Consider the following 21,064-nt stretch of genomic DNA (forward strand, 5'->3'; position numbering starts at 1 on the left):
TGTAATGTAACAAAGGGCTCAGATCAAGCATGTCCGTTTTTGCGCACTGGTGTCGTTGTCTTCAACTATTCTAATGCCGTTGGTGACAATATGTTTTTCACACTACATTCAAAGATGGGTATTTCTACCAAATCCCACAGGAGTATCATATTTTGATATTACGAGTATTATCTTACTTAATAATAGCAGCTTTATTTTAATATACTACAGAATCATTTTGTGAAGTGTCCATTGTAAATTGCTCATTGCCTGCATGTGTCTATAGGTTATGCGTCTTGCTTCAGCGATGATGCCTTATTTTGAGGCTCCGTGTTTTTGGTAATTTACACTCTCTGTGGATCGAGGTTTGAACCAAGGCAGGATTATCTTTATGTGGATTCTCTTTTATTATCTTTGTATTGTCATGTATCAAATGTATATTTTTGCGACGATGTAAATGCGGAATGTTGTCCGATCGCTTGTTAAATAAATATGAAGGAAAGTGAAGTGGCCCTCAGTCTGCTGGATGTGTCTCATGGGGGATGTGAATGATACCTTCATTTACATATAAATTACAATTTCCAGAAAAGTCTCTCTCGCATATTTATTCTTTCATTGTAGTTGTCTATTGTACACCCATTTTCATTTACATGCTCCTGTAGGTACAGTGAGGGGAAAAAACACCATCCCCACCGTCAAACATGGAGGTGGAAACATTATGCTTTGGGGGTGTTTTTCTGCTAAGGGGACAGGACAACTTCACCGCATCAAAGGGACGATGGACGGGGCCATGTACTGTCAAATCTTGGGTGAGAACCTCCTTCCCTCAGCCAGGGCATTGAAAATGGGTCGTGGATGGGTATTCCAGCATGACAATGACCCAAAACACACGGCCAAGGCAACAAAGGAGTGGCTCAAGAAGAAGCACATTAAGGTCCTGGAGTGGCCTAGCCAGTCTCCAGACCTTAATCCCATAGAAAATCTGTGGAGGGAGCTGAAGGTTCGAGTTTCCAAACGTCAGCCTCGAAACCTTAATGACTTGGAGAATATCTGCAAAGAGGAGTGGGACAAAATCCCTCCTGAGATGTGTGCAAACTACAAGAAACGTCTGACCTCTGTGATTGCCAACAAGGGTTTTGCCACCAAGTACTAAGTCATGTTTTGCAGAGGGGTCAAATACTTATTTCCCTCATTAAAATGCAAATCATTTTATAACATTTTGTACGTGTTTTTCTGGATTTTTGTGTCGTTATTCTGTCTCTCACTGTTCAAATTAACCTACCATTAAAATTATAGACTGATCATTTCTTTGTCAGTGGGCAAACGTACAAAATCAGCAGGGGATCAAATACTTTTTTCTCTCACTGTAGTTAAAATCAATAGGACAATCTAATCAGTGGTTTCAAAAACAAGTCAGTTGTCAAAAAAACATTGATTTGTCAGGCTTTGAAATACATTTCCAAGCAGGTGTGTTAGAATATTCAAGCAATAGACGTCACAACCAATCGCTCACCCTACTGAAGAAGCCTAACCGAATCAATCAACGCAAACTGCACAATAAACCACATGACATCTCCTATACTGACTGACACGTCCTATTCTGACTGACATGTCCATCATAAGGACGTGCACGACAGCCAGTTTTTGGCGGATATCCATGGCGATATCTCATAAAAGGAAGGCGTGCCCTTTCCGGTTTGCGCAGCCAGTCAGCTATACTCATGGCTGCTGCACCTAAGAAACAGCGCTAGGGGCCGGAGGGAACCAGGGCACAGCTCCCGCCCTGCTACTACGAAGGATACTTGGAAAAACAGGGACCGAAAGAAAAGGTTGGTGCGTTGCATTGCATGCTGTGTTAGTGTCGCCCATTAGTGAGGTCGGCACTGATGTTGGGAGATTAGGCCTGGCTAGCAGTTGGTGTTCCAATTCATCCCAAAGGTGTTCAATGGGGTTGAGGTCAGGACTCTGTACGGGCCAGTGAAGTTCTTCCACACCGATCTCGACAAACCATTCTTTATGGACCTTGCTTTGTGCACGGGGGCATTGTCATGCTGAAACAGGAAAGGGCATTCCCCAAACTGTTGCCACAAAGTTGGAAGCACAGAATCGTCTAGAATGCCATTGTATGCTGTAACATTAAGATTTCCCTTCACTGGAACTAAGGGGCCTAGCCCGAACCATGACAAACAGCCCCAGACTATTATTCCTCCTCCACCAAACTTTACAGTTGGTGCTATGCATTTCGGCAGGTAGCGTTCTCCCGGCATCCACCAAACCCAGATTCGTCTGTCGGACTGCCAGATGGTGAAGCATGATTCATCACTCCAGAGAACGCGTTTCCAGAGTCCAATGGCGGCGAGCATTACACCATTCCAGCCGACACTTAGCATTGCGCATGGTGATCTTAGGCTTGTGTGCGGCTGCTTGGCCATGGAAACCCATTTCTTGATGCTACTGACGAAGTGTTCTTGTGCTGACGTTGCTTCCAGAGGCAGTTTGGAAATCTGTACTGAGTGTTGCAACTGAGGACGCTTCAGCACTCGGCTGTCCCGTTCACAATAATAGCACTTACAGTTGACCGGGGCAGCTCTAGCGGGGCAGAAATTCAATGAACTGACTTCTCGGAAAGGTGGCATCCTATGAAGGTGCCATGTTGAAAGTTACTGAGCTCTTCAGTAAGGCCATTCTACTGCCAATATTTGTCTATGGAAATTGCATGACTGTGCTCAATTTTATACACCTGTCAGCAACGGGTGTGGCTGAAATACCCAAATCCACTAATTTGAAGGGGTGTCCACATACTGTGGTGTACTTCACTTTCTTCTTGCTCAGAAGTGATTGTTATTAAAGAAGACTGAACTGGAGTCCGAATTAATTAAGCGCCTAAGCATACCACTGTTAGCCTAGGGTTGGACCAATGACTGTACGGTTGGACACGGAACTAGATTGGATAACACTGCAGAAATGGCCCAGTGATTGTAGCCGAGTCAAGGCAGGATCTGTCATTATGTCAATAACAACAAAGAATGTACAGGCAGGCCTATTCTATAGACCGGGGATGGGCAACTTTGATGGGGGTGGGAGAACCAAAACATTTTAACGCATCAGGAGGGGGCGCATTTGCTCGCCGGTCTGTGTACCCACGTCACATTTTTTAATTTTAGAGTTCATTTCGTGCAATTACATTTTTTTTGCCATGGGGCTAGAGAAAATGTTGCTGTTTTTAAAGCTAGTTTGCTGCAATTCAACACATTATGCCATGGGGTGGCGAGAAGATTTTGCAATTTTATAACTCATTTCCAGCAATTATACTCATTTTGCCATGGGTCGGAGAGGAAAATGAGCTGTTTTACAGCTAATTTCCTTCAATTGTACACATTTTGCCTTAGGGTGTAGAGAAATGTTAGCAGTTTTTAATATATCTGAGTGAGACTGACTAACAAGATCAATGGGGGTTCCCAGGCTGGTAATTAACCATGATTACTAACTTAGTGTAACGGCCAGATAACTTACCAATCTAAAAAAAAAATGACAGCTGTCAATGTTCAGCTCACAATTCTGACTGAATGTCACAAGCATTCCTAACCTTTGAACTGTCATTGAAAATGCAATGAAAATGTGCCTGTAAGAGGAGAATCTGTCACGTCTTGTTGCCTACGCTTGAATATAACTGTCCCTTCGGCTTTGTCATTTTTAGTCTATTCATCCTTTTTTCCTAGAATCCAAGAGCCTTTTCCTTTGCACAGTAGCAAGTCTAAATGACCTTACTAGTGAATTGATTGTAGAAATGCTTTTAATATAGAAATGCTTTTAATATGGCCATCTCTATCTCTGAGAGATGGTGCCACTGTGCTATGGTGTTTTGGAGAGGAGCGAAGCATGGTGTTGTCAGTGGCTGTATTTTAATAACACTGCCTGGCCACAGCTTGGAGGGAGGTAACGCCGGATGTTTGGGACTGGGGTTCAGATGCACTTTATTGAATGGAGGATCACATGCCCACGGATTGACAACAGCTGTGGTGCAGAATCATCCCCTGGGATCATTATAGAGCCCCAGATTGGTGGTGTCTTAATACCCATAAAACCTAGCGGTCAAACAGGGAATGGTTCAAATCGTTTTTCCGCCATAAATTTTTCCGATAGGGGATTAAAGAAACACTTAAAATACGGGCTGTGTTTTGTGTAGGCTTACCCTGGCGTGACGTTTTGATAACGATGTAAATCTCTCACGGACAAGATGGCTTTCATTAATATGTTCAGCTCTATTTACTCTCAGATATGAAAATGCAAATTGGCATCAAGAAGACATCATGCAAGACTATAAATCGCTGCAAGCTCCTGTATGTCATCTCTAGCTGGCTCCTTTGCTAACAGTTACATTTTAAGAAATGTAGCCTATTTATTAATTACTACATTTAGCTAACATTATGTAGTTAATCCAGAGATTCTTACCTTTGCCTTGATTCGACAGTCTCATCCAGAAAATCATGGCGTTTCTAGTTCTTCATGATAGCCACATTAGCAGCCAATTAGCATTTCATTTGTTGGGGGTAAATACATGCGAATATATTGATAAGTCACCTTGTCCGAGAGAGATTTACACGGTCATCAAAACGTCACACCAGGGTAAGCCTACACGAAAGACCGCTCTTATTTGAAGGGTTTCTAAAATCCCCTATGGCGGAAAAATGAATGGTGGAAAAACAAGGTTTTATGAGAGAGAGAGAGACTGAGTATGAGGTAACAATGTACGATAATGTTAAAATCATTACTGATTTTCCAGTGAAAATACTGGTATGCAGCTCCAATATGTCTCCGATTTCCTCTGAATCTCTCTGCGTATCTCCGTCTGTGTGTGCATACAGATCTCTCAGCGGCTGTGGACCTGCCTGTGTGGGAACACTCTATTCTTCTTCAATAATGCCAAGGACACTCACGTAACTGTTACACACTGTCTGATATGTCATTGCGTTTGTATGGTTGATATCTGTTGCAGTATGTGGAGAAGATGGACCTCAGTGGCTTTGTCTCACTGAAAGACGACTGCAGCCGAGACAGAAACCAGGAGGCAGCTAGAATCATCCTACGCATGACGGATGGAGAAAACTCACAGTAAGAAACACAGGCACGCACAAACAGTTCCTTCAGAAAGTATTCAGACCCCTTGACTTTTTCCACATTTTGTTACTTTACAGCCTTATTCTAAAATGTATTAAATAGTTTTTTCCCCCTCATCAATCAAAACACAATACCCCACAATCACCCCCCAAAAAACGTAAATTACATTTACATAAGTACTTAGACCCTTTACTCAGTACTTTGTTGAAGCACCTTTGGCAGCAACTACAGTCTTCTTGGGTATGACGCTACAAGCTTGGCACACCTGTATTTGGGGAGTTTCTCCCATTTTTCTCTGAAGATCCTATCAAACTTTGTCAGGTTGGATGGGGAGCGTTGCTGCACAGCTATTTTCAGGTCTCTACAGAAATGTTAGATTGGGTTCAAGTCCGGGCTCTGGCTGGGCAACTTAAGGACATTCAGAGACTTGTCATGAAGCCACTCCTGCATTGTCTTGGCTGTGTGCTTAGGGTCGTTGTCTTGTTGGAAGGTGAACCTTCGCCCCCCAGTCTGAGGTCCTGAGCGCTCTGGAGCAGGTTTTCATCAAGGATCTCTCTGTACTTTGCTCCGTTCATCTTTGCTTAGATCCTGGCTAATCTCACAGTCCCTGCTGCTGAAAAACATCCCCACAGCATGATGCTGCAACCACCATGCTTCACCGTAGGGATGGTGCCAGGTTTCCTCCAGACGTGACGCTTGGCATTCAGGTCAAAGAATTCAATCTTCCTTTCATCAGACCAGAGAATCTTGTTTCTCATGTTCTGAGAGTCCTTTAGGGGCCTTTTGGTAAACTCCAAGTGGGCTGTCATGTGCCTTTTCCTGAGGAGTGGCTTCCGTCTGGCCACTCTACCATAAAGGCCTGATTGGTGGAGTGCTGCAGAGATGGTTGTCCTTCTGGAAGGTTCTCCAATCTCAACAGAGGAACTCTAGAGCTCTGTCAGAGTGACCATCGGGTTCTTGGTCACCTCCCTGACCAAGGCCCTTCTTCCCCGATTGTTCAGTTTGGCTGGGTGGCCAGCTCTAGGAAGAGTCTTGGTGGTTCCAAACTTCTTCCATTTAAGAATGATGGAGGACACTGTGTTCTTGGGGACCTTCAATGCTGCAGAAATGTTTTGGTACTCTTCCCCCAGATCTGTTCCTTGACACAATTCTGCCTCGGAGCTCTACAGACAATTCCTTCGATCTCATGGCTTGGTTTTTGCTCTGACATGCACTGTCAACTGTGGGACCTTATATAGACAGGTGTGTGCTTTTCCAAATCATGTCCAATGAATTTAATTTACCACAGGTGGACTCCAATCAAGTTGTAGAAACATCTCAAGGATGATCAATGGAAACAGGATGCACCTGAGCTCAATTTTGAGTCTCATAGCAAAGGGTCTGAATACTTATGTAAATAAGGTATTTCTGCTTTTTATTTTGTATAAGTTAGCAAACATTTCTACAACTGTTTTCGCTTTGTCATTATGGGGTATTGTGTGTAAATTGCTGAGGATTTTTCAAAATGTAATACATTTTGGAATAAGGCTGTAACATAACATTTGGAAAAAGTCAAGGGATCTGAAAACTTTCCATAGGCACTGTACAGACGGAAAGTATCTCCTCTGTTGTCCTCTTATCCAGGTTGCCAATCTGGAGGCTCGAGAGCTGTGGAAGGTTTCATCTACTCTGTCATAGATGTAAGTCAGACACCCTACATCACAGTATAACCCTGTCTGGTTGGCGGTTGCTCCCTGACCTCACAGTAACCCCCTGCTTGATTGGTTACACTGCCTGGGCGGCAGGTAGCCTAGTGGTTAGAGCGTTGGACTCTTAACCGAAAGGTTGCAAGTTCGAATCCCAGAGCTGACAAGGTACAAATCTGTCGTTCTGCCCCTGAACAAGGCAGTTAACCCACTGTTCCTAGGCCGTCATTGAAAATAAGAATTTGTTCTTAACTGACTTTCTAGTTAAATAAAGGTGAAAACATGAGGGTCTCTGAACCTTCAGTAGACCTCTAAACAGCAGGAAAATAGTCTAAAACAGTCAATTGAAAGCCTTGCGACTTCTCTGTTTCTTCCACAGAGTTGTTCACAGTGAAGAGTGTTGGTTAAAGTCTGGGCTGAGGAAATGTATCTCACATATACAGTGCCTTCAGAAACTTTTCACACTTTCCAAATTTTTCCAAATTTTGTTGTGTTACAGCTTCAATATAAAATGGATAAAAAATGGATTTGTTTGTCACTGGCCTACACCTATACTGTCAAAGTGGACTTGTGTTTTTAGACATTTTTACAAATTCATTAAAAAGCTGAAATGTCTTGAGTCAATAAGTATTTAACCCCTTTGTTATGGCAAGACTAAATAAGTTTAGGAGTAAAATGTTGCTTATCAAGTCACAATAAGTTGCATGGACTCGCTCTGTGTGCAATAATAGTGTTTAGCCAGATTTTTGAATGACTACCTCACCTCTGTACCCTATACATACAATTATCTGTAAGGTCTCTCAGTCAAGCAGTGAATTTAAAACACAGATTCAGTACAGGGAGGTTTTCCAATGCCTCACAAAGAAGGGCATCTATTGGTAGATAGGTAAACATTTTTAAAAAGCAGTCGTTCCTTTAAACATGGTGAAGTTATTAGTTACACTTTGAATGGTGTACCAATACACCCAGTCAATACAAAGATACAGGCGTCCTTCCTAACTCAGTTACTGGAGAGGAAGGAAACCGTTCAGGAATTTCACCATGAGGCCAATGGTGACATTAAAACAGTTACAGAGATTAATGCCTGTGATAGGAGCAAACTGAGGATGAACCAACAACATTGTAGTTACTCCAAAATACTAACCTAATTGACAGAGTTAAATGGAAGTATGCACATAACTCAAATATTCCAAAACCTGCATCCTGTTTACAACAAGGCACTAAAGTAATACTGCCAAAAAACTGGGCAAAACAATTCACTTTTTGTCCTGAATACAAAGGTTTTGTTTGAGGCAAATCCAATACAACACATTAATGAGTACCACTTTTCATATTTTCAAGCATAGTGGGTGGCTGCATCATGTTATGGGTATGCTTGTAATCGGTAAGGATTGTGTGAATACTTATGTAAATTAAATATTTTTGTATTTCATGTTTAATACATTTGCAAAAATGTCTAAAAATATATTTTAACTTTGTCATTATGGGGTATTGTGTGTAGATGGGTGAGAGAATGTAATCAATTTTGAAAATAGGCTGTAACACAACAAAATGTGGAATAAGTTAAGTGGTATGAATACTTTCTGGAGGCAGAGATTATCATTTTTTAAGGTAAACATTTGCTATAATTATATAAAACATACGATCAAACATCTGGAGATTGTGCTACACTACAATCAATACACTCAACGTGAATGTGAAAGTTAGTTTAAAAAAAATGTACATTCTTATTAATTTCTCTCATGTAACATTGGACCCAATCACAGCAAGCAGAGAGCTGTGTTTGTCTGAAGGCAACAGGAAAGTAACAATTATGAGAGAGAAGCAGCCTCATCCTGATCACCCAGAGAGATTTGAAGACTGGTATCAGGTGCTGTGTAAAGAGGGCCTAACTGGGCAGTGTTACTAGGAGGCAGAGTACAGTGCTTGGGCTGGTATAGGAGTGGCATATAAAGGAATCAGCAGGAGAGGAAGTTTTATTGACTGTTTGCTTGGATACAATACCAAGTCCTAAGTGCTTTGATAAGTGACACTGCATGGCACAATAATGAGTACTGCCATGCCTGCTCCCTCCCTTCAGTCCCACAGAATAAAAACACTCCTAGACTGGCCAGCTGGTAATGTGTCCTTTTACAGTGTCTCATCAGACACACTGACCCATCTGCACACACTCCACACCACATTCATCTATCCAGAGTTTGACACATCAGCATCCCTGTGTAAACTGGAATAACCTAAAAAAATAACTGTACAACACTAATGATAAGTACACAAACAACATGATTGGTACTGTTACTGTAGTCACATTGCTCATTCTGTTAGAGGTGAAAGCATATACTGAACAAAAATAAACGCAACACATAGGTCACGTTTCATGAGCTGAAATAAAAAATCCCAGAAATGTTTCAAACACACCAAAAGCTTATTTCTCAAATGTTGTGCACACATTTGTTTACATCCCTGTTAGTGAGCATGTAGGCCTAATTTATTTACACTCAGTAAAATCTTTTAAGATGTTGGATGTTGCGTTTTATATTTTTGTTCACTGTTAATATAACTAACTATATGGGAGAGCTGTCTTAAGAATTTGACAAAAAGTAATTCTGATATGCTCCCATTGTGGTATATTGAGATACACACAACGTAGACAATGTGATCATCCCACTGGAAGCTTTGTCAGGTCGTGAAAACCTGCAGTGTTTTTCTAGCAATTACATACTTTCAGAACTTTATGTAGGGTTAAATATTATATATGGTCAAACTCATTTTTTGCACATTTTCTCTTACTACATGCCATACGTATTGTAATGCATCACTGTAGGACAATGTACAATTTGGCAAACAAGCGTTCATTTTTTGTTTTTTGTTGTACTAGTCCTGGGGTGTAAATACATAATGTACAGACAAGGGTGTGGTAGGATGTGAGTACAGTGGAGGTAAACCTATGCGTTGCGTGACGATGAGAGAGATTTCGTCTCTGGAGGCATCAATTGATCTATTTGAGGTCTCAGCATGTGTGTGGGGTGGGACGAAAGAGATATCTAAGGCTTTTTGAGAGGGACTGAGGGATCTACAGTAAAATAAAACAAAAACTAGCCAAGACAGCAGTAGACAAGGCATATTGACATTAGTCATAAAGCAATCACAGGTGTTGATCAGGAGAGCTAAGACAACAACGGGTAAATGGCGATGAATGGGCAGAGCGGGTCAGTCAGGTACATACAGGACCTGAGTTCGAGGCTGGTGCCAACAGGTAAACAAAGTTAGGTACCATGTTGAAACAGTCCCGGGGGCATCAGCTGTGTAGCCCGAGTGATCATAGGGTCAAAAGAGCAACAATAGGTGAGTCTGGATGCTGTTCGGTAGTCACTAGTAGCTGGGCGAGCAGGGGACACAGCGGGCCGGGGCTAGTAGATGGTTCTGCGGCGACATCGTAACAGAATAGCCTGTTGAGACCACATCGGGTGATCACGCCGGCAGTCCAGTCGTGATGGATCGGCGGGGCTCCGTGTCGACAATAAAGGGTCCAGGCCAATTGGTAGAGGAGGTATTGTAGCCCTAGAATTTGCTGGTATTTGGGCCTAGCCCGAGGCTAGCTCAAGGCTAGGTGCAGTTGGTGAGTTTAATAATAACGACCATGGACCGATACAAAACAAGCGAAGCGTCTGGACATGAAAACAGAACCAATAATGCCTGATTTGTGAGGCTACAGAGTGCTAAATAAAGGGGAAGTAATCAAGGTGGTGATGAAGTCTTGGTGAGCGTAATGATGGGTCGCCAGGACCGGTGGTTAGTGGACCGGTGGTTAGTAAACCGGCAACGTCAAGCACCGGAGTGGGAGAAGGCGTGATACACCTTAAGGTTGCCCAAGGGTGAACTCTATTTTCTTAATAAGTCATTGCTTATTGTGATAGTCACATTATGTTAGTTAGAGGTATGTCCTACTGTGAGATCCTATTTCACTGTCATGGGTTTCCTTGCTGGCCTTACTACCCACCACATACAAACGGGTATGAGGAAAATATTTATATATGTAATGTAACAAAAATCCATGTCTGTCCCATTAGGGTGATTTCTACCCGTCCCAGGGCTGTGTTCAGTACGTTTTCACATTCTGGAACGTTCAATTAAATGGGAAGATTGTGCGTGCGTCAAAGAAAACCAAAGTCCATCCTTTTGTAAGCTAAAGATGTATCTACAACACCTATATAAACCCTTCCCTGGAAGTGTGTGTGTTTTAAAAAACAAACAAAAATTTGACCAATTGGGGACATTTAGTTTGTCCCCATGAGGTCAAATGCTATTTCTAGGGGGCTTAGGGTTAAGGTTAGACTTTACAATAGTACATAGTACAATAGTACATCTATATCTTTTTTTTGGGGGGGGGGGGGTTAGAAGGATTACTTTATCCTATCCAAGGAATACCTGGGATAGGATAAAGTAATCCTTCTAACCCACCCCCCCTACCCTCCCCCCACAAAAAAATATATAGATATACTATTGTAAAGTGGTTGTTCCACATGATATCATAAGGTGAATGCACCGATTTGTAAGTCGCTCTGGATAAGAGCGTCTGCTAAATTACGTAAATGTAAATGTAAATGGTTAGGAGCTAGGGTTAGTTTTAGGGTTAAAGTTAGGTTTTTGGGTTAGGGGTTAGGGAAAATTGGATTTTGAATGGGACTGAATTGTGTCCCCCCACAAGGTTAGCTGTACAATACTGTGTGTGTGAATACTATAGTGTATGATGATGATGCACATAAAAGTCCTGGACAGAAGTATGTTCTTTCCGGACAGCCTGTGGTGAGTCAGAACGCTCAGACGAGCTCCAGCTAGCAGTTTTCTTCACGTAATAAATGTTACAAATGTTGTACCCTCATCTTGCTTCATTTGTTCTTATGTGTGGTTATGAAAATAATTGACTTTATTTATTTGCAGTGGCGTGTGTATTCATGGGTGCCAAGGGAAGCCAGGCTTCCACAAATATTTGACCAATAACAATTATATTTTTTATTTACAATTTCTTTTTCGTCTCTGTGTGTGAAAAAAGGCCGGCCCTCTGAACCTGACTGGCCTTCAATCAGGGTGCATGGGCGCATTCCAGAGCTCAGCCCACACACCTCAAATCAGAGCATGTTCTCCTGCCGCCCCGAGAAGATGCAAGTTGTGTAGTGACGGACTCTCACATGCTGTTTTCTATCTTGAAGTGTTTTTGTGTACATCGAACATACAGTAACTACAACACCTCTATAAACCCTTCAATGGAAGTGTGTGTGGTAATGGTTACAATTAAGTGTGCCTCTACATGATGTTCTGACCGGACAGCAGAACCAAAACCAATCAGCATTAAGTACTAGCGGGTGAGGACATTCACACAACTGTACTGCTCAGACGAGCTCCAGCTAGCAGTTTTTTTACTGTGTTTTCATAATTTTCCTTAAATTCCCTGAATCTATCTCACCGGAGAAATCATCCAAGCGAGGGAAACAGTGCCCCTCTGTCTCAGATTGTGTAGCCTATGTATCTGATGCTGTCTGGACAGAAAGAGTATGACATGTCGCTGTAGCGTTTCATTGATTTATGCCAGCAAGCATTTGGCCAACCTTGATAATAAAAAAAAAGTATAAAATAATTAGCCAATCAGCGTTGAGCTGAGCTCAACTGTACTCTTCCTACTTTGCAGAACGTCTTGTACTGAACGACATGTTTCCCCAAAACGCTCTTGTACATTCTTGAATTGACTTTGAGGTACGTTTTCTCCTGTTTGGTGGGTGTAGTGAGGTGTGGCTTGAAGCAATGAGTGACGTGCAGTGGCCATACTGACAGCTTTCCACAACCCAACTCCTCCCAGTTTTTAACTGGTTGTTCAGTACAGTAACGTTTCTGTTCAATTGAATGTTCCAGAATGTAAAAACGTATGTTTTTTCAATTTGTGCACGCACACACACACACAAATCAGTACCATGGATATTTAGCAACATTGATTGGACTAAATTGTTTTTGGTATCTTTAAGTTTGTTTTCAGTGTATTAAACTAAGCATTACGCCTTGTCGACTTGACGATGTTTAAATGTTTAAGTTGAAATGGTGCTGGAATACCAGAGGCAGTGCTCCTGTTGTCTTTGTGCTGACTGGCGGTAACTCTCTGTGGTTCTAAATCACTGATTGTTTAGTAAACTGTCGGAAACATTAACTTGTCTTGATCATGCTGCAGGTGGTATAACTGTTTGCTACATGCAATATGCTTTGTGGATTTCACCGGACAGATGCTGCTCTCCGGTTCTGTGATGAAACAAATGCATGTGTGGTTGATTTATTCCGCCACTGTGTGACTGTTGTCGTTTAGTTCTCTCGACTATATTGTATATCATGGTGGCGTATGAACAAATTATAGAGCAAACAACGCAATTATCACAACATAAGTTGGAATATGGCTTTTTTTCCTCTGGCGTGTCTTCCCCAGTGATTTTAACCACACACCGCTACTGTTTATTTGTGGTAATAAAAATACTTCCTGTAGGTTGCTCAGATGCATTCATAATGTTCTTGCTCTCTCAGCTGTGGTTGTACCAATGTATACCAGCAGCTAGAAGCAAAAGCAAACATTAATGGGAGAGTCATAATCTACTGGCTTCAAAACATATTGTCAGTCTGTTTTGTTTGTTGTGCCATAGTTAGGCTATAATATCACATTACACACAATATTGACAGCCATGTTACATTCCTTGCCTGGGACTAACCAACTAAATTGTCTAATCTTAAGTATAAGTTAAGGGGAAAATGTCACCTTATAGTGAAAAGAAGAGAATTAGAAAAATAGAGGAGAGAGATTGGTACCAGAATATGCACCATAATCAATGCACAGTTCATCCAGTGGTGAGTACAATACAGACCATTGTGCATAGTGTTTCTCCACTGCAATGGGAGGAAATTCCATCATAGGTACTGTATTGAGATAATGTTTGCGGTAATGGATTCCCTGATAATAGAGTAGGATGGTCATTCACTGTGTTAATAATTAATGGAACATTCTTCTGCGGAGGGAGTGACTCCATCTGGACTCTGGACTGCATCTTAAGCTGCCCTGGTTTTTGTAAGGGCAACAAGGACTTTATGGGAAAACACTTTATGACCTCAAGCATGAGATAAGCAAACAGCAGGATACGATTGTTAGTTGCTTCAAGATGTAGTTAGGCTAGGCTAAATGTTTTGGATCAATGATGAAGTATTAAATTCTTTTTCTGCCTTACGGGATAGGTCCCCAAACCCCCTGCCCACACTTGACTTGAGTACTAAACTACACAAAAAAATGGGTGTGCGTATAATGCAAACGTCTAGCAACCCAAAGGTTGTGTGTTTGAATCTCTTCAAGTCTGTGTTTGTAGGCTGCAGCCTCTCTGTGTTAGTGATGGCTATTTAACAGTCTGATGGCCTTGAGACAGAAGCTGGTTTTCAGTCTCTCGGTCCCAGCTTTGATGCACTTGTACTGACCTCACCTTCTGGATGATAGCGGGGTGAACAGGCAGTGGCTTGGATGGTTGTTGTCCTTGATGATCTTTTTGGCCTTCCTGTGACATTGGGTACTGTAGGTGTCCTGGAGGGCAGGTAGTTTGCCCTCAGTGATGCGTTGTGCAGACCGCACCACCCTCTGGAGAGCCCTGAGTTGTGGGCGGTGCAGTTGCCATACCAGGCGGTAATACAGCTCGACATAGCAAGGTAGCAACACATGACAACACAGAATGGTAGCAACACATGACAACAACATGGTAGCAGCACAACATGGCAACAGCACAACATGGTAGCAGCACAAAACATGGTACAAACATTATTGGGCACAGACAACAGCACAAAGGGCAAGAAGGTAGAGACAACAATACATCACGCAAGCAGTCACAACTGTCAGTATGAATGTCCATGATTGAGTCTTTGAATGAAGAGATTGAGATAAAACTGCCCAGTTTAAGTGTTTGTTGCAGCTCTCCTAACCCTAGCCTAGTTAACGTTAACCACCTAGCTAATGTTAGCGTTAGCCACATAGCCAATGTTAGCCACAACAAATTGGAATTCGAAACATAGCATACATTTTACAAATTAGTCAAATGTACGAATTTCAATTGAATGATGAATGAATGATGGACATCCACAAATGAATACATACCATACGAAACGTAACATATCTTACTAATTGGAGTGTGGCAGATTTACATTTACTAGGATGTATTAACATGGCATAAGTCAATGCAAAATTAGTCGAATTTTAGGAATTTCTCTTTAAACGTTTTCACCAGAGGGCAATGCCACCCCTTTTTTGACGTTTAGGTTCCACCTCCGAAGTATGATGCAGGCTGCTAATACATATTCACAAATCGGGGGTGGGATTGGGAATGCTGTGATTTCCACATGGATTGGAGAAATAACAACTGACTGCTGCTAGCTAGCATGCTAACCTTATCTAGCTAGCTAATGTTATCTGTTGTTGCTGTACCGTATTCAAAAGATTAGTCGGCTGACTAAGCTATGGCTGGTTCTGGAGCTGGATTTGTCATAAGCATTTGGGTAGAACTTCACAACAGATGGATAGGGGAAACCAGTATCTTTGACTTTGCCATCTATTGTTATCTCAAGTTTTGGCATGTTGCATAAATTGCGGCCGCGAATCTGCCATAGAAATAGAAAGACTAAGATGAAGCTCTGGTAATGTGGATAGCCTAACTATTGAACGGTTTGGACAAGAGACGTCTTTTTCTACATTGTAATGGACACAGTGCAACCTTTGGTAAACTGCTAGCAGGCTATGTGGCTATGCTACAGCAATGCCAAGTCAGTCAGTGCCCGTGCCTTGGTTCTCACAGCTCACAGTGAAATGATAGGCTACAATGACTTTGCTCATGATGCACGCAGCAAATTATATGTAACAACACCCTGAGCGCATCGGACACAAAACGAAACACCAATACAAATGCAACAACAGCACAAAATTGATTAACAAATTTGTGGAATTTTCTTTCTTTTCATTATAGAATAGACACTTGTGACTTTTAGCTGCACCAATCAAAGCAGTGGAGTGTGGTCAAAGCCATTCATCTTGGGGCGACGGGGGGAGTGGGTTTCCAAAATGCAATCATTTCACACGCAATTTTACCATTTTATAAAATGTTTATATATATTTTGAATATAAACTAGCTAAAAAAATATTTGAAACTTGACAAATTATCCAATGGATTGTGATAATTTGCTGGTAAAAAAATGGAGGTGCAAAAACACAAGTTTGCACCCCCATTTGAATTTGCTCCGTGGCTCAGACGGCCAAGTGTCGGCTACAGAGAAAAGCTGTTTGGTTCTTCCAGAGATGATTGATTATAATGTTCAGATCAATCGATACTCACCAAGAGGAAGAACTTTTCTGGTGTTTCTGATTAATAAACAATGCCATGCTGGTGGGTGGTAACATTCAAGTAAAACCCAGCCCTAAAAAGAAACGTAGACTGAAAAGTATTAGCACCTCCCATCATTGGGGAAACACGCCATTGACGCAGAAAATATCTGAATTTATCACTTCGGATTTCCCACTTCAACCCCAAATATATCATACTTTGACTAAAACTATAAATGATTGACTTAAATCGTTGTGCAACATCATGGGTAAGCTATGAGCATTGTCTTTCAGCTGACAAAAAGTGAATTTTTGCTAAAACTGGGTGTTTAAAACTGCTAAAATGTCTCTCCACAAAATTGCAGGAAATTAGCTGTAAAACGGATTTTTTTTTTCTCTGCCTCATAGCAAAATGAGTAGAATTGCATTCCATTTGTTATAAAATTACAAAATGTTCTCTCCGCCCCATGGTAAAATGTGTAGAATTGCAGGAAATTAACTTGAAAACTAAAATGTTCTCTCCGCCTTCAAGAGAGGGGCCACTAAAATGTTTTGCCCTGAGATGGGGGGCCCCCAACAAGATCTCACTTAGGGCCCTGCCAGAGACAGCTGTTTAGGTGGTGGACAGAGAGAGAAACAGAGGCAGAGCACACACATCCTGTGCCCCCACCCGCACTGCCCCTTCACCTCTATCTGTACCTTTCCTGGGGGAGATACCATTGTGAATCACGCATCCACACACACACTCAATAACTGTTCTGTTTTTCCAGGTGTAGAGCAATGGAAACAGAGTAGAATGGCTGCCCCCTCTCATTGAAGCTACAGAAGTTCATGGCTGACCAAAGTACTGCAGGCATTGTTAGCAGAAAACAGGATCCCCATTATAGTGAATGGGAAAATGTCAATCTCCGTGTATATATATATAAAAAAAAAAATCTAAGACAATCATGGTAACCAATAATTGCTTCTAATATACCAGATTTATGTCCTTGAACTGATTATTTTCACAGAAGAAGTTATAAGGATAATTTAGTTGATCAATCAATCAATCAATACATGTATTTATGAAGCCCTTCTTACATCAGCTGATGTCACAAAGTGCTGTACAGAAACCCATCCTAAAACCCCAAACAGCAAGCAATGCAGGTGTAGTTGATATTGCCAGCCTGCAGTACCCCAGTCGGTCTTCAATTTAAGTTACTCAATAAGAGGTGCAGCACTGAGCTAGCCTGTAACGTCACTTCTTGGAGTAGCTCAAACTGGGAATGTTATGTCTCCATGAGAAGCTATCTTAAAAGGAACATTTAATAAATGGCCGTGTGCAGTGGAGGAGATATTTGTGGGCTATACTCAGCCTTGTCTCAGAGTAGTAAGTTGGTGGCCGGTTGATACACTAGAGGTCAAAAGTTTTAAAACACCTACTCATTCAAGGTTTTTCTTCTTCTTTTACTATTTTCTACATTGTAGAATAATAAATAATAGTGAAGACATCAAAACTATGAAATAACACATGGAATCATGCAGTAACCCAAAAAGTGTTAAACAAATCAAAATATATTTTATATTTGAGATTCTTCAAATAGCCACCCTTTGCCTTGATGACAGCTTTGCACACTCTTGGCATTCTCTCAACCAACTTCATGAGGTAGTCACCTGAGCCCTACGACCATGCCTCAGGACTACCTGGCCTGATGACTTCTGGCTGTCCCCGTTCCCAGTCCACCTGGTCGTGCTGATGATTCAGTTTCTGCTGTTTTGCCTGTGGCTATGGAATCCTCACCTGTTCACCAGACGTACTACGTTGTTGTGCTGCTGCTCCAGTTTAAACTGTTCTGCCTGCGGCGATGAAACCCTGACCTGTTCACCGGATGTTCTACCTTGTCCCAGACCTGCTGTTTTTGACCCTCTCTTAACATTTTGCTAATTGTCTGTTTATTTTGTTAGGACTATTAGTGTGCAGGGTTTGTGCATTTACATTTTATTCCAACCCATTATAACTGTCTGGTTGGAGACAACTACACTGACTAAGTGCAAGTTTAAGGTGAGGGAAAGTGTTACCTTACAGAAAGGACAATGAGGAAATGGAAGAGAGAAAGGCTGAGTAATGAAAGCATGGCAGGTTATGTCGCATAATCAATGCACAGTTCACCCATGCAGTGAGCAGGTGAGTACAATACAGACCATTGTGCATAGTGTTTCTCCACTGCAATGGGAGGAAATTCCATCATAGGTACTGTATTAAGATAATGTTTGCGGTAATGGATTCCCTGATAATAGTGTAGGATGGTCATTCACTGTGTTAATAATTAATGGAACATTCTTCTGCGGAGGGAGTGACTCCATCTGGACTCTGGACTGCATCTTAAGCTGCCCTGGTTTTTGTAAGGGCCAAAATAACTTAATGGGAAAACAAGTTATGCACTCAAGCATGATATAAGCAAACAGTTAGCAGTACCAATGCGATTGTTAGTTGCTTCAAGATGTAGTTAGACTAGGCTAAATGTTTTGGATCAATGATGAAGCATTAAATTATTTCATATTTTCTTTCCAACGAGATAGGTCCCTAAAACCCGCTGTCCCCACTATTACAGTGCTGGAAAAAGTATCCAATTATCATACTTGAGTAGAAGTACAGATACCTTAATAGAAAGTTACTCAAGTAAAAGTGAAAGTATAGGAATGTAGTGAAGTAAAAGTTGTCAAAAATATAAATAGTAAAGTACAGATTCCACAAAAAACGACTTAAGTAGTACTTTAAAGTATTGTTACTTAAGTACTTTACACAACTGCTGCACTGTCCACATTTGACTTGAGCACTACACTAAACTACACGAAAAATATAATTATATTGTTGTAGAAACTGACTTCATTAGCATTTGTAGTGTTGTGTTGTTCAAGGGAAGCGTGATATTTCAGTCATTTTTATGTCAGACCTGTCCGGACTCGCCTGTTTTTTAAGAGAGAGCGCGCTCATCTTTTCTACCTCGCTCACAGCCTGGTCTCATAGACTAGACATAACATAGTAAACGTAAATCCGAGACGCTGAAATTAGTATGATATGTTACGTTTGGTATGGTTCCATAAAACAGATGTTTACTTAAAACCTCTTAAGGATCTGCCTCTTTTTTTTACATTTTCACCTGAAATGACATACTCAAATCTAACTGCCTGTAGCTCAGGCCCTGAAGCAAGGATATGCATATTCTTTGTACCATTTGAAAGGAAACACTTTGAAGTTTGTATGTGAAAGGAATGTAGGAGAATATAACACGATAGATCTGGTAAAAGATAATACAAAGCAAAAAACAACTGTTCTTTTGTATTTTTTTTGCACCATCATCTTTGGAATGCAAGAGAAAGACCATAATGTATTATTCCAGCCCAGGTACAATATACATTTTGGCCACTAGATGGCAGCAGTGTATGTGCAAAGTTTTAGACTAATCCAATGAGCCATTGCATTTCTGTTCATAATGTTGTGTCAAGACTGCCCAAATATGCCTAATTTGTTTATTAATAACTTTTTGTGTTCAAAATTGTGCACTCTCCTCAAACAATAGCATGGTATTATTTCACTGTAATAGCTACTGTAAATTGGACAGTGCAGTTAGATTAACAAGAATTTAAGCTTTCTGCCAATATCAGATATGTCTATGTCCTGGGAAATGTTCTTGTGACAACCTCATGCTAATCACATAGCCTATGTTAGCTCAACCGTCCCGTGGAAGGGACACCGATCCCGAAGTTAAGGCAAAAACGTAAGTAGGTTGGTCAGGACGGATGGGTGGGCCTATAACCCAAAGGTTGCGAGTTCAAATCTCATCATGGACAACTTTAGCATTTTAGCTAATTAGCAACTTTCAACTACTTACTACTTTTTTGCTACTTTGCAACTAGTTAACATGTTAGCTAACCCTTCCCCTAACTTTAACCCTTAACCTAACTCCTATACTTTACCCTAACCCCTAGCCTAGCTAACATATCACATGTTTTGCACAGTTGAGGCTGGTGAGAGGAGCTATAGGAGGACGAGCTCATTGTAATGTCTCAAATGGAATAAATGGAATCGTATCAAACACATCATACATATGGAATCCACCTTTGACTCCATTCAATGTCTTCTACTCCAGCCATTACAATGAGCCCGTCCTCCTATAGCTCCTCCCACCAGTTTTAAAGCACATTTTACAAATTTGATACATATTGTACATTTTGCAAATAGTAACATAAACGAAATTGTAATTCATAGCATGGTCATCCACAAATTAATACATTCTATACGAAATGTAACATATTATACTAAAAGGAATTGATCGGAATGTATGTACAGAATAATACGAAATGCTCAGAGACCAGGTTGCTCAATCAGAGAGAATAATCTGGCATGCTGACGGAGCCATAGCAGCAGCGGTATCTATTCAGGTCCTTCACCGCGGGATCTGAGCGCCTTAACTTTTCCCAACAATATAGCCGACAACAACAGTCCCTTTCAACGGATCCGACAGAGACAGAAGGGGGAACAAGGACAGCCGTTTAGCCACTGCCTCTTTGTGGAAAGCGCTTGGCTGTGGGTTTGTACTGTGTTTGAACCAAAGAGCAACCAGACCTGGGAAGTTTCTTGTACACACTCGAGAAAGAACACCTTTCACTTTTAAAGGTAGGTTTTTGAAGGGTTATTTTTGTTACATTTTTCATATATGTATAGTGGGCCTAATGAATTTGAGCCTTGATACGTGTGAACAAATTATAAACTACTGCGTGCTTTATTTGTGCCCATATGCACCAGACAGGTGAGTGGTAGGGGACAGAAGTAGAGTAGTTGTTTCCTGTTTTGAGTTACGCAATAGTTTATTACGTTAACTGGTTTGCCAACAGTTGAGGTATTAGGTATGACATTTTATAATAATTC

Source organism: Salmo trutta, chromosome 21 (assembly GCF_901001165.1).
Source record: "Salmo trutta chromosome 21, fSalTru1.1, whole genome shotgun sequence".
Classification (NCBI taxonomy): domain Eukaryota; kingdom Metazoa; phylum Chordata; class Actinopteri; order Salmoniformes; family Salmonidae; genus Salmo; species Salmo trutta.